The following is a 14,923-nucleotide window of genomic DNA, read 5'->3' as shown; positions in this document are numbered from 1 at the left end:
CTCGCCCAAAGAAATTTTTGAATTTATTTATATCCATGTCGCCGCTACACCACGTTTGATGAATGTTTCTCAGTGTATGTGTATCTACACCGTTAAAGATCGCTAGCATGTTACAATTATCTCTGATTACCTTTGGAATTTGTATATATCTCTGAGTTACATAAACAACGTCAGTGTTTTTATGACGTCCACGTGAAAAGATTCTAGCAGGATTCGATTGTTTATCCAGCATCACATCGTCGTATACCACCAAATTGTTTATCGAACCATCTAGAGCATCAACCGAAGGAGCTTCTTCCACGTCGGTGATAAAATCAATTATATTCTCGCCGTTATTCAACAACGCTGCATTCTCATTGAATTCTTTCAATACCTGATAGCATCGTTGATCGTCTACGGATGGTGCAACTAAATATAATTTATCCCATTTTAGCCACCTCATAATCAGATTCAGCAATAACTGTGTTTTACCTGACCCAGATGGTCCTATGATGATCATTCTAATCGAATTAGGTAAAGCAGCATGATGCTTCACCGGAACAGATTTCTTGTAGCTGAAAAATCAATTACATTCATGGTATAATTATATTATGGATTTATATTGTGTACGGTGTAGAACACGAACACCAACTGTGGATGTAGCGACTGTCGTTACAAAAAATAATAGATCAGCCGTTACTGGCAAATGCGAAATATGTGGTACAAAAAAATTTAGATTCTCTTCATCGGGCGAAAAATCGGTTAAAGTAAAAACGATTAAAAAAAAGAAGAAAATACGGAGGTGATGTCACATCAAAGTTATCGTCGTTACCAGGATTCTTTTGGTCTAAATACCCAGGAGAAAAACATCTACCATGATATAACTACTGCGGACCAGGTACAAAACTCGATATCAGATTGAATGATCAAGATCAACCAAATCCTGGTGAGGATCCTGTAAATGCAATTGATCGGGCATGTTATATTCATGATATCGCATATCGAAGTAAGGATCTACAACAGCGACATCTAGCTGATATTAAATTAATTCACGCATTAAATTCCATAAAAAATAAAACTCTCAGAGAAAGATTGGCCAGCTGGATAATTAATGCTGCCATGAAAAGTAAATTAGTTCTAGGTGGCAATTAATATTATATGGAACAGATTTATTATTCTCCTGTTTGATTTTGGAAAGGTAAATCAGCAATCAAAAAACTAGCGAAGGCTGCTAAGGTAAAACCATCAATAGCTGCTACGTGGTTATCTAACCAGGCCATCTGGCAGATTTATCTACCACCACCAAAACGAATAGAATACGCACATTTTGATGTCAGCGTTCCAAACGAGGTCCATCAGGCTGATATCATGTTTTTACCGCACGATACCGTTAACGATAAAACCTACAAGTATGCATTAACCGTAGTTGATATTGCTAGCAGATACAAAGAAGCTGAGCCGCTGATAACTAAAACAGCAACTGAGGTTGCTAATGCCTTTGAAAGAATATATCAACGAGGTCCGTTAACGTGGCCAAGATTGCTTCAGGTTGATCCTGGACGAGAATTTCTCGGCGCTGTTACTTATTTGATGAACAAAAAGAATGTGGCAATGCGACGTGGTAAAGTAAATATTCACAACAACCAGCTATTGCTGAGCGATTTAATAAAACACTAGCCGAAAAATTATTTGGTTATCAGTACGCCAGAGAATTCATTCAGGATAAACGATCCAGCGACTGGGTCATTAGGCTACCGAGTGTTATCTCAGCAATAAATAACGAGATAACAAGATCAATAAATATGAAACCAGCAATAGCTATACAAAAATAATTTATACCTATTCGTCGAAAAGATTTTTCAATTCGACCGGTCCTCGGCGATGTCATCGTCAGATACTTATATAAACATGGTGAAGCTGAGGGTGGCAGAAAAAGAGCAACAGATCCTATTTGGAGTGTAACGACACACAAGATAGTATCTGTAACAAGATCATCAGGTAGATCAGCAATTTATATGCTTGATGTTTTCGCTCCTCAACGCGGTTTTACACGAGAAGAATTACAAGTAATTCCGGCTGATACTCAATTACCTCCTCAGTCACTCAGATAATCTATTCCGCGTCTGTTACACTCTAAACAGGCTAGAGTAACATTTTTTTCTGTTATGTCCTGGATTATTATTTATTCTATCCACGGTAAATTGTCTGGAATCATTCCTTTGATACGTCCAAGTCATAATACAATTACAACCGGAACAGTGGTTACCCTGTTTTTCTTTCAACGATAAAATGAAATCCACATCCAGATCGAATTCATGATTTTTTTTTTTATCAGTTTGTTTATAGCTGAATAATTTTTTTAAATCACATATTCGTTTGTTTCGTCGTTGATAATCGATCTATCTAAGGTGATTCTGCCCAATTGAGATATTTTCCTCACTCTAGATACAGCTAAATACACTAGATTAGACCATTCTACGTTATCGTCCACAATCCAAACCCGACAATCAGAGATAGTTAATCCCTGTGAGGAATGTATCGTCATAGCGTATCCTAACGTCCACGGTGATTTCTCCGCATTTATCATATCGTCGACGAAATCAATATCAACGACGACGATATCATTCAATACAAGATTCTTTTTACCTCGTCCTGGTATATCAATATCAATATTTTGTAATCTGGTATCGATTGGTCTATAACATAGCGGAACAGGCATCAGAGGGAATTTTTCTTGATGTATCTTGAATAGTTTTTGTTGAAGAACATCCCTGATTATTTTTCTGCTGGCCACTATCAGATCGTTTGGCGTCCACATTGATAAGAAATCCTTCATTGATGTTTCCGGGATTACCTCTCTCATTACATCACATTGAATCCTATTTGATTTTAATCGAATTAATTTTTTGAATTCACTCAATCTACCATCTAACGATCTATAATCAGTATCGACCTCCTCGTAATAGTCAACAAATCCCTTCAACCACGTATGAGGTGATTCACCATCAATAGGATTAGGTTGACCGTGATCACCGCACATAATTACGGCGGTATTTTTTGTTGATGGCCACTCTAGAAACATTTTCAATGTACCAGCAAATACTGTGCAAATTTCATCCCATATAATTTTTTTATTTATATGTTTTTCTCCCATCCTAGACGGACTCCACGTACCACCGTTGTACTTGGAAAAACTGTGATACGTACACGAATTTACTCCTCGCTGTTTCATCTCCCGCGCTAATCGATGCGTTGGTGTCAACACAATCATATCAGTGTTCCGTGGATAATTCTATCATCCTATTCTATCATCCTGGTTGTTTTTCCTGATCTTCCCGGTCCGTTTATGTAGACCATCTTGTATCTCGCAGCAGGATCATAAACAGATGGTGCTGTCGATGTTTCTGATACGCTATCTGAATAATATTTTTCTTCATCAGCTACGTCAGCATCTTCACAGTGATGTAGAATATACTCGTCTTTCACTTGCCATGTTCCCCATGATCCATCTCCAGTTAGTTTTTCTAACTCTGGTAGGTATTTTTTGTCAATATAAAACGAATCAGTAGCTACTCTAACCGCGGTATCAGGAAATCTGTTTATCATCGATAAAAGATTTATACTCGCATACGCTAGCATCGATGATCTTAGATGAACATACTGAGGTGATTCCCCTTCAAGATAATTAACCACGGTACCTAGCTTTGTTCCATCAGCGACGTAAACATCCTCTCTGCTACAAAATATACCTCTCTCAGCGGTATCGGCTATTATAAAATCTAACTCAGCCTCATCCATGATCAATCTACAATTACGTCTCTGATGATCATAAGCACCACCCTGAGTGAATTTGCCGATTATTTTTCTACCTAAATCTTTTGCGTCGTCGTGTTCGGTTGGTAGCCAGACGTCAAGTTGTTTCTGATACAAAATAATAGCTTCGCTGACCATCAACGACGTTAACATAGCAGAATGTAGCATATATCTCAATAAAACTATTGGAACCCAACGTTGTTCTGATAGATGTCTTCCAAACCAAACGTAACATATTTTATGTAATCCTGAAGAAAACTTGAATGATGTAACCTTAGCGAATCCTGTCAGGGAGAAATCTGGTAACGGACCGTTAAGTGATACTCTTGTCATCTCGTCGCAAGGATAACCAAACTGAGTAAAATATTTGTTGCACTCTCCCATTCCTAAAAAACTGCCTGGATAACACGCTATCATGTCGAACGAAATCATATCAATAAAATTATATTTTGTGTTCCATAATCCACCATGACCATACTCAACGCAACTCTGCTGAATATCTTTAATGAAATCCTTTCTGGTTGGTTTCCATAAATTTTTCTCTCTTGCTGCATGAGCAACAACAGACGGAATCGTGAAGCAGTTAACCAATAATTCTTCATTCACCGAGTATTTTTCCGCTATCTCCGTTATAGAATCATGTAATTTTTCGCTTCGATACATATCCCCATTGGATCTGACGAACTGATTGTATCGATCATCACTGGAGAACAACCAAACAGATACAGGATCCAATTTACTCACCTCGTAAATAAGATCGAACATATTTCCCGTTGTAGAATAGAATTTGATAACACGATTCCGAGGGAAAACAGTTACTGCGTTACTCCAAGCATGTGAATTATGATCAATTATCTCGATAGGAGATCCTTTAGATTTATACGCAGAAGAATACAGTATCTCACCTGATATCGTTTTTACCGTGATTGGGAATTTTAATTTCGCTGATAATACAGCAACGTCGCTTATTGATGCACCATCAGCAACTGACTCCGCCCAGTCATTTATTTTTTTCTTTTCTTAAATCTGTTAGGCCGTTACCGCGTTTTATGTTGGTAAAGTGTTCTATCACTCGTTCAGCTACACAGTTTATCTTCACTGACATTTTCATCTTAGCAAGATTCTCAGCAACAGGTTTATTCAGTCTGTAGATACCATAGACAACAGCCGCTACAGGATATGCTCGTACGTAATACGGTTTATCTATTCCTGTCAATAATCCTGGCTTGGAATTATTACTCACCGTGACAGATTTTTTTCCGTTTATCACTGGATCACGTTTATCGCGAGTAATCCAAACATCGTTCTCGTTATTCACAATAAATTTTATTCTGAATATAAATTTGTCGTTGTTGAGTGAGTTAATTATCTTTTTAGCTCGTGTATCGTTCATTGTATTATCAATATCAGCTGCTTTCCATGTCGACCATACATGAGCTGCTCCATCATCGTAAAATTCCTTCTTAGCTTGATCTAGCTCAGGAATGATATATTCTACTTCGTCGAGATCAAATACCATTTGTAATATTTTAAACAAGTATATCTTTAAATAAATATGAATAACTGCAAATGGCTCATGGTTGGTTCGTTTACTTGCTGTGATAGATCGTGTAGAAAAGAGTACTGTGGAATACATTTAGCTTATATACTATGAGGTGGAGTTGGCCCTACGAGATGCATCAGATGCAACATTGGAATTCGGGGAAAAACTAGAATATGTGCAGAATGTGGTGGAAAAAGATACCGAGAATTAAAACGACATTATGACAAAAAAATCTCCTAATAGCAATATCGCTATCAAGTGTGAGGAGGATTATTTGAGTAGATTCTCAGACAAACTTTGATTTAGACAAATGGAATATTGTATAATGAATGCTATATTCGTGAAACATCCAATCTACGATAGCTACGAAGCATCTGCTGATGGTACAGTCAGAAATTGCAGATTGAAAAAACAGTTGGTAACGTTGGTAACTCCGGTTATCTCGTGTTTACCACTGGTGGTAAAATTTGTTATAATCACAGATTTATATACGAGTGTTTTCATGGGCCAATAAAAAACGGCCTGGTAATTGATCATATTGATGGAAACAAACTCAACAACTCTATAGAAAATCTGCAAGCAATTACCCAGAGTGAGAATCTGAAGAAGGGAAACACTGGTTATGGACGTAAAGCTTCTAAGGCAGTAAAATCAATAAATACGGAGACACGTGAAGAGATATATTTTCAATCAATGCGTTTGGCTGCAAAATATTTTGGTATCAATCCTAATTCTGTACGGCTCGTTGCAGAGGAGATAACCAACTCAACCTTCTCATATAAATCCGGTAGCTGGATTAAATTTTCTTATTTTCCTCTCATATTAGATAAGTAAAATCATTCATGAACATGAATCAAGAAAATATCAACGAGATAATAAAATCCATTGAGGCATTAAAAATAAAAGAAATACAGCTATCTGATGATCTAGATTCTGATAAGATCATATTAGATTTTGATACCATCATGCAACATAAACAAGAAAACAGGTACACACTGTCGTCCGAATACAGACTCATCAAAAAAAATACAATCTGCGATGTATAAATCGCTCATCAACATTGATGAAGCTGGCATAGGTGATTTTGCTCCGTTGGCACGTGTCGTAGAAAAGATTCGATCATCGCTATCTGATGAATACGAGTCCAAAAAAAAAACAATAGATACACGTTCACGACAACTGCGGAGATTGATAGATGGTGAAAAATTGTAGAATATTTTACTTTTTCTGTAGAATATTTTATTTTCTGTAGATATTTTTTTTCTGTTATTTTCAGTGAATTTCCTATTTTTGACTTTTGGTTCATTTTTTGACTGTTTTGGTCGATTTCACTCATCAGTTTGGTTGAGTAGGATACCCCGATTCTTTAATTGATTTCAATTAGAGATGATAAAAGAGCCAATAAAAACCAGCGATTTTTGACTATTTTGCCTGTTTTTTGACTGTTTTCTGAGTTGATTTTGCTTGTTTTGATTGATTTTGGTTGATTTTTACTTGTTTTTATTAACTCTTGTATCTCTTCTAATTGAAATCAATTAGAGAATCGACCATATTGGGTAACTCATCCTGGGTAAAACAGTCAAAAAATCGACCAAAACAGTCAAAAAATCGACCAAAACAGTAAAATAAACCCAAGAAATTCACTGAAAATACCAAAAAATCTACAGATTTATAAAAAATATTTTTATGATTTTATTAATAAATTTATACTCAGTGTTTCTCCGCATGTATCGAGTAGATGTCCAGATTGATCAGTCAGGGAAAAATTTACCTGCTGCAACAAATTATTGTGACACCTAAGATAAACAGGGTTGATTGGTTCTTGCACAATCTGATCTGACACTTATGCATCAGCGTTATAGCTGTTTTCGATGATATCACATTTGAGATTAACCGTGATAACATTTATTAACTACACCTGGTGAAATATGTCGTCCGGTACCATCCTCAGCGTTATCGCGCTTGAGAATAGATGGTGGTTGTAGCAGTGATTTTTTTTCTCCATGCATCGTGTAATTTAGAAAATTTTTCATTAATGGTATCAGTGAGTGATTTTTTTTAACTCATTTAGGTTATATCCCGGTAATTCATAATTTGGTAGTGTTTCTTCAGTTAATGAGTACGCGGTCATAAATCTTTGTTTATCATCGAATCTTTTATGGTCAATAATTATCTGAATTAATAATTGACGAAGATTTTCTAAATTGGAAAATATATAATTCATTTTTTCTATGTTTTTGATAATCTCATCACATGAAAATAATATATCAGAAATACACTCATCAAAGTATTGTTTCAAATGATTTAGTTTATTACGATAATCATCGAACAAAGGATCAAATATTGGCTCAAGCCGATCAATACTGTATCCTGATCTAACACCTCCCAATGGAAACTTTGAACAGTAAATCCCGGTGGTGATGGAGTATTAAATTGCCATGTCATTCGTTTGCTGTTTGAATCAAATATAAAAAATTTGTGGCTAGGTTTATTTATAGTATCTATCATATTAGTAAATACAAGCGGAAGTGGAACAGGAGTTTGTTTATCCATAATAAAATCCTCAATATTTGGTTATGTGGTATTGGTTGTTCCGGTTGTTTGATCTCAGGCCAACCTAACACTGTTCTTATTGAGCTATTGTAAATATCAACCTGATAATCAGAGCTAACCTCGATAATTGAGGTTAGTGTTGGTTCATGTGCGGTTATTTTTATTCCAGGATCTTTTCCTGTTATATTTTTTATTCTGCGTGTGAGTTCATCATTAATACTAACAATACTGTAACTACCTGATGGTATTCCAACCACGTTCCAGTCTGGAGTACCATCGGGTTTGTTTTTATAAGCAAAAACAAGAGAATTATTTGACTGTAGTCCACCAAATGTTTTTGATCTGATATTTGGCCAACTGTAATAGATGCGTAACTGAGCTAGTGCCATCTCGCTGATAGAGATAGGAGTAGGAAAAATAATGTTAAATTGGGGCTTAGTTGAACTAGCTGATATCATTACTGTTTTTATCGCTGTCGTGTTCGTCGCAATCTGTTGCAGTAACTCGGTCGTTATTTATATTGATATCTTTAATCGCTTGATTATAAATCTTAGATATCAGCGCGAATTCTGCGTCGGATATAACACCGTCGTTAAGACTCTCCGATAACAACAAAGATAATTTAGAGTACGCTGCTGTTGCTGTATTTAGTTTATCTTTATACGCGATTAATTTCCTGTTGGTACACGAAGATATTTTTTTTGTTATAATGCCGAATACACCAGCTAACGCAGTTGTCGTAGAAACGATTACTGTGATAACCAGTGGGGCTATCATAGTTAGCGCGGATAGGATTATTCCAACACCGGTTATTACCGCTGAGACAGAATAAACAGTAATATCGATGATAATTAATCTACGCTGATATTTTTTTATTTTTACCTGATAGACGTCGATGATACTCTTCAACGACATCTGCCATGCACGAGCCTGACTGTATCTGTATTCCATATTTATAATTAGGACGTTTCAACTAGAAGTTCAATCGCGTACGCGTAGGTTGCTTCAGTTAAATTTTTATCCTCAGGATTTTATGCAAGAGTGTGTATGAAACCTTCTCGTAATATATGCATACTCGATGTTATATCGAATTTTGCTGAGCTATTTATTATTGTTAATCTGTAAATACCATCAACGGTTGCAGCAAAACGTACCCCGAATTCTGCCTTTGACCATTTTGCTGACGTGGAAAATGCTACAACACGAACTCTATTATCAAGTAAACCTTTAATATCTGCAAGTTTTATGTTGATCACAGCTGGTTTTCCCCAAAAATCTTCAAGTATTTTGTGTATTTTCAAACTATTATCCCTGAATCTTGTGAATGTAACTAGATGAGAATTATATTCTTCACGCAGAGTCAGTAATTTTAATTTTACATCATCGACGTAATTTTTTGTTGTAGCATCTTCACCTGTTGTTAAATCTCCCAGTGAAGATATTTTATTTTTATTCATATTAATTTTCTCCTAACATCCTATCACCGGTGATTTTCATGCGATTATTAATATCTTCTTTAATTTTTCTGGTATCTTCTTTAACAATATTGAGATTATCTACGTGAGTATTGTGTTCATCTCGCTTAATTATATCAGTTATTTTAATGTTGCTGGTTTTTAATTTACCATGTTGATCCTGAAAAACAACAACATCATCAGGATCTACTCCAGCCAGCGATAAAAGATTATTGATGTCGTCCTTTGTTGCGTATTTAGATAAATCCACATCGATGTCAGGTAACGAGCCAGACCTACCGTAGATGTCAACCATTTATAATTTATTTACCTAATTTAATTTATCTGACGTGTACTCGTGAACTGTTTTATGATAGGGATTTTCTGATCTAGATATCGCTGATAAAATATTTATTGCTTCGTCGCCACATATCGGAGGATCAGTTAGTGTTTGTGTTGGTAGCGTAGAATACCACGTTGGAGTATTTAGCTGAGCTACATAATCTAAAAATTCCCTAGGTGGAGCTAATCCGTATGAGTCAGCATAGATAATCTCATGTGGATTTATCGCGTACGCTACCCAGTGAGTACCCAGTCCGGTACTGTTGTCGAGATTTATAATTCCTGTTTCGTATTTATTCGGACGAGCCGGTAGTTGATCTCGCATAAATACTGCTCTGAAAAATTTTATTTTTGTTTTTTAGCAGCATTAATTAGATCGTAATTCGACATCGGTGTTATGCTAGACGAAGACTCCGACCGTATCGTGTTCCTGGCAGATAGAGTCCTCGTCCTTTTTTTTACCATATCGTCCACCTGTAACTTTTTGCGCTAATTTATGACCTGCGTATCCGACCGTACCTAACGCAGCCGCCTTTGCTACAGCTGGAGCAGCAGCAGCTAATAATGCTGGTATCGCAGCTAACAGCGGGAAAATACCACCTACCTTAATCATATCTTTTATAGCTGCAGGAGATAATGTAATTTGTGTTCCCTGTTAGATGATTTAGCTTTATTGAAATGTTTTTGTTGTGTTTTTGTTATGGACAGTTTATTTGGACCACCCTGAATCTGATCGTGTTTTAACGTCAATTTTGTCCCACATTTTTTCGTTAATTCTGATTGTTGCTTTTTTATGTGACCCTGAGTCAGAGTCACACTAACATGTTCATACGGCATTTATAAATTTAGATTGAATCTAAATCACATTTTCTCTACAGGAGCGTCGATGATTCTCATTCTGCCTTCAATACCCTCGAGAATCATGGTTCTATCGCTGAGTATTACAGCAATAGCTCTAAATGCATCACCGGCTGCGTTAACTATTCTAGCCTTAAAATGAATATCAACGACAGATTGTTTTATCAAATCCATGTGTTCCAGTGAAAAATAATAGATCGGATAGTATTTTATAAAACCCAGCTGAGATATTTGTAATCCAGTATCAATATTTTGATCTCGACCCATGTAGCTCAACAAACGATGATAACCACGCGCCACTGAGTTATTTGCGTAATCTAATTGAATCTCCTCAATTGGTTCTTGATGTCCATTTACCCTCAGTGATACATCACTGGCGTTAAATGTATTGAAAATCATATGAGTTTGAGTTTGATCACCCAATCGAGCAGCTAGTTGAAGAGCCACAAAGATATGTCTTGGTGCAGACACACCTTGTTGAGACGCTATATGCCAGGTGAAATTACCGTTTATGTTACTCTGAATGCTATCTGTGTACGTCGTCAGCCACGACATGACGAATTTGCCACCTTGATTCATAAACGATAACAGATTTCTTTCTTCTTCTATCGATGGTGTCATCGAAGGCATCCACAACGTTAGTTTTTCTAATACAACCTTACCGTTGTCAGGTCCCGTCCTCCAGATAGCGTCGTTGCTGTCGCCTTTTCGATAAAAGACAACCGTGTGTTTGGCTCCAAATATGACCTTTCTAAAGTCTCTACAGAATCCAAATATATGTGATAGCGGGATAGCACATGAAAATCTTTTACTGTCACCCTATAACATAGCTGTACGAGCGGTAAATCCGAGATTGTAGCCAACATTTTCAGTTATAATCATACTCTCAACATCAGCATCGGTATTATCTTGTTTTTTTGGTCGTCTCACAAGAAAATGTGCATCCTCAGCATTATTTGAATTATCTTTGGTAAACATCATGCTAGGACCAGTTGATCTGGTGAAATCATCTGAGTATCTCGCTAGACTTATGATTGTGGTTGCTACATCGACGTTGTCGTTGATTGTTTCGATTTCTCTACCATCGATCATGTATGCGGCACGCTTGAATAGCGCCATAATGCCGTTGTTGACTAATCCAACCTTGACGTCCGCGGCGTAATTAGTACCATCGTTTTTCACAATCTTACCAACAACCTCAATGAATGCCTCATACGGTAGAAAATACCTTGTTGTATCCTGTACTTGTAATTCAATTCTACTGGGACTGTTTGGTGTTATCGCGTCGTACGAGTAATACTGATAGTCTCGCACTGAGTCGTCTCTCTCTGCTGGTTCATCCAATTTGAAAGCTTCGTCAGATGTCCGCGAGAACATATTTATTAATAAAATATTTTTATCGTCTAAAACGAAGACGACCTCCAAATGCAGAGGTACTAGTTACTTGTTGTGGTTGTTGTAACGCTAGCGACGTTAGTTTTTGATTAGCAGCGTCATTTATAATCTTACTGACGTCGCCAGGCATCTCAGCCGTGACAGGTAATTTATCCGTGGGTTTTGGTTTCCCTTTTACCAATCGCAGTATTCTATCTTTAATAGTGTCATATGCTTTGCTGGTAGCATCACCAACGGTGCCTATGACTTTGTCGCGAACAACACCTATGGCTTTCGACGATAGCTGCTTAGCTAACGGACCAACCTTAGGTGCTATTCGAGTGCAAAATTTAATTATTGAATCACCTATCCCAGATCCGTATTTGAGTTTATATACAGGTAACCTTGAATTCATGATACGAGCCTGTATCGCTCTCTGATGGCTCTTGTGTACGATCATTTTATTTTATAATCCAATTATTCAATCACTGTGATGATCATCTATGAGTTCATCGATAAGATCACGATAAATAGATACGTCAATAATTCTTCCTTGAAACAATCTTCTACAGATATCTGTTGCTTCATTAACTATCTCGCGTGAATTGTTTCCAGCTCGTTAAGAACCTCCAACCGAGATACGTCATTAACAACGCTATCGGGACAGATGGTGGTATATCCGCTACCTGTTTTTGGACTACCCCAAAGTGATGCAAGAAAACCTGTTTTTTTTTCTTCTTCTTTCTCAATATTTTTTTTCATGATGTAGATTTCACCTCTGAAATTTTCGTATTCTTCATCTTCGAGATCAACCTCTTTACCCTTGCTAGCAAAATACAACAAAGAAATCCAATCATCAAAAGATAGTCGTTTACCACGATGTTGGGCATTCAAATAATCATCTCTGTTTTTGTATCCATATATAACAACACAATCTAATTCACCTCTATCTTTCCTGATGTTTTCTAAAACAGTAGGAAGAAAAATTTCTGAGGCATCCTCGCCGCTCATCCTCGATTCGTCCTCTGGGATATCCTCTGGAAGTGGTTTTTCTTCTTCTACCTCTTCAACAAATTTCTTGTAATCTGGGTCATCCGGATCATGTTTTTTCTTATAAAAAGCAAAATATAACGCTGGAGTCCATTCAGATTCTTCCACACGATCAACATAATCCGACATCAGATACTTGCTTCTTTCTTTATAATCGTGTGCGGCAATCTCGGTGATTCTTTTACGATCCACGAAAAATTTAGTGATAGCCTCCGGTTTGAACATCCATGCGGTGGTTTTGAGTGTAAGCTGAGTTTTTATTTTTTTTATAAAATTTTAAAAAATCTAGATCTTTAAGATCTATTGCTGATCTTTTGGAAGCAAAATATACGTAGCTAACCCACTCTGGCTCTGAATAATCTTTTCCAACATGTTATTTTTTTTATCAGGTATTTTACCTCTATCATCGTATTTTTTAGCTATCTCAGTCAATTTATTCTCATCTTTGATATCTTGAAGAATATTTTTCTTGAATAAGGTATGCGGCATAAATTCTGGTTTCTCTGCAGGTAGAGGTTGCGGTACAGGTTGAGGCGGTTGCACAGGTTGAGGTTGTTGTCTAGGTTGTTTTCCTAAACCTTTTATCGCATCGAGATATTTATTATACTCAGGATCATTAGCGGTGGCTCGATCTGTGTTGTAGTGAACATAATAGATCCACCTGTACCATTTTTTGCGATCAAGAACGTCACCAGCATACTCAGGCTTCAACATATTTTTTCTTTGATTAAATGAAGTAACGGCAAAATTAGCAAGAGCGTTAACGTCCGCTATCGCTTTTATTCTTGTTGCGCTATCATCGGTGAATTTGTCAGCGGTACGAATCTTAGCGGTAGTTTGTTTTTCAATTCTTTTCAGCAAAGGTAGAATTCCTTCTTTTACTGCCTCTTTCGCTGCCTCAGGATCTTTTATGTCACCTATGAAAGCCTTTTCGGTTGCTTTGGTCACTGGTTTGAATAATTCCTGTGTTGTCTCAGCAAATCCTTCCTTTGCTCTTTTAATGGCTTGTATTTTCTTTTTGACTTCCTTTTGCACTGGTAGATATTCTTCTATTGCTTTTAGTCGCTCTCGTGCTATTTTCGAGCTGAGTGATTCTCCAACATCCATGTTATTTTATTTTCATTTTGTATCTTGAAATTAAAATCTTAAATTCCATTTAAACACGACAGCAGCAGGGAGGGCGTCTATCTCCGGTCGGTCGTCAAAATGTAATCAGAGATAAAATAAAAATCATGAACATATTATTCTGCAGCTAGATCTTCGAACCAGGGTTTTATTTTCGGATTGGGGGTCAATAACGATGTAACTCTTTCAGGAAGCCTTTATTCGGTAAATAGAACCTTTCTCCGGATTAGATTTCTCTGGAAGGTTTATTTTTTGTCGGATCCCCTAGGTCTGTTCGCCCTCCCTGCTGCTGCAGAGGACCATAGAAGTACACGCCATGGGCTTACCAATGGAAATAGACACGGAGGAAATAGTGAAAAAAGTTGCCAACAAGTTTAAAGTGCAAGTGAAAGCTCACAAGATGGCAACTGTGTGGGGATTCGGTCCTATAAAGTCGGGGACCAGGATCATGATAATGAATAAAGAAGAAGCAAAAAAACTGCCAACATATTCTATGTCATGGGATTTAGAATAAAGACATGGTACAGAGGGTGCGAGAACAATCGAATATGTCCCATATGCAACCAAGTGGGACATGAGCCCAGAGACTGCAAAAAGGAAAAAAATAAACCACCAGAAAAAGAAACCTATGCAAGCAAGGTTGCAACAAAACCAACAGGAGATAAAGATAGAACAAAAGAAGAAGAAAGGGAAACAACAAGAGAAGTGAATAAAGAAAGGGAGGGAACCCAGACTCCTGAAATAGCAGGATTGCCAGAGGAGACAAATGCCCAATGGGATCAATTTATGAGTCCCTATAAAACTACACCATTAAAGACACCAATCTAAAAAG

The sequence above is a fragment of the Sinohyriopsis cumingii genome, chromosome 8 (assembly GCF_028554795.1).
Source record: "Sinohyriopsis cumingii isolate HCF-2022 chromosome 8, ASM2855479v2, whole genome shotgun sequence".
NCBI classification, from domain to species: Eukaryota; Metazoa; Mollusca; class Bivalvia; order Unionida; family Unionidae; genus Sinohyriopsis; species Sinohyriopsis cumingii.
Note: the sequence above shows the minus strand (reverse complement) of the source record.